The following is a 1,174-nucleotide window of genomic DNA, read 5'->3' on the forward strand; positions in this document are numbered from 1 at the left end:
TGTGATCTTTCTACTGATTCAAGAGCTTCCTTTATTAAAATATATTAAAATATATTTATTAATATATTTTCTGATCCTTTCCTGTGCTCTATTATAAAATCAAAACTATGTAGTTGTAATGCCCAACGTGCAAAGCGTCCATTTAAATCTTTAAGGGACATAAGCCACTTAAGACTTGCGTGGTCGGTAATCACGGTGAATGGCATTAACTCTACATATGTCCTGAATCTTTTAATAGCCAATACCGCCGCCAAGCACTCTTTCTCGGTAACTGTATAATTTCTCTGAGCGGCGTTTAGTTTCTGTGAGAAAAAAAGCGAACGGTCTTTCATTGTCTGTCTCATCTTTTTGAAATAGTACAATGTAGAAAAATCCTTTATAAAACGGCGATACCATCCCTAAAAAACTACGTACTGCTTTTATGGATTTTGGGAAAAATCCTTTATACCATCCTGCAGTCCCTAAAAAACTACGTACTGGTTTTATGGATTTTGGGATTGGTATCGCTTTAATAGCCTCGATTTTATCGGGATCGGTTTTTAATACTCCACCCCTTACAATAAATCCTAAATATTTTATTTGTTTAAAACAAAATATAGATTTCTTCAAAACGATAGTGAGCCCTGCGTTTCTCAAACTTAATAGTTTCATATGAGTTTCGAATTCTGTTGATATAATCTGGAGATCATCCAGATAAATAAAGACATTAGCCTTTAATATTTCCGGGATGACCTTATCCATCAGCCTACACAACCTTTGCGCCGCATTGCATAAGCCGAATGACATGACAGTGTAATGATAGACCGGACGTCCGGGGATAGTAAAGGCTGTGTAGGATCGGGACTTTTCCTCTAAAGGAATTTGCCAAAAGGCGAATTTAAGATCAACGCTACTTATGTAGAATTTCTCATCCAACCTGCTCAATATTCCCTCGATATTCTGTATGGGATAGGCGTCTTCCGTTCAGCTTTCTTGCATCCAGACATAGTCTGTTCTTTCCCGGTCTTCTGACCAAGGTAGACCTACTACTCCAGGGACTGTTACTTGGCTCAATTACACCTAAACTTAACATATTATCTACCTCCGCAAACATTAGATCTTGTATCGCTGGTGATACCGGATATTACCTATCTTTTATGGGAGTTGTATCATCCAATAATTCTATCTTGTGCTC

Source organism: Lucilia cuprina, chromosome 4 (assembly GCF_022045245.1).
Source record: "Lucilia cuprina isolate Lc7/37 chromosome 4, ASM2204524v1, whole genome shotgun sequence".
In the NCBI taxonomy this organism is placed as follows: Eukaryota; Metazoa; Arthropoda; class Insecta; order Diptera; family Calliphoridae; genus Lucilia; species Lucilia cuprina.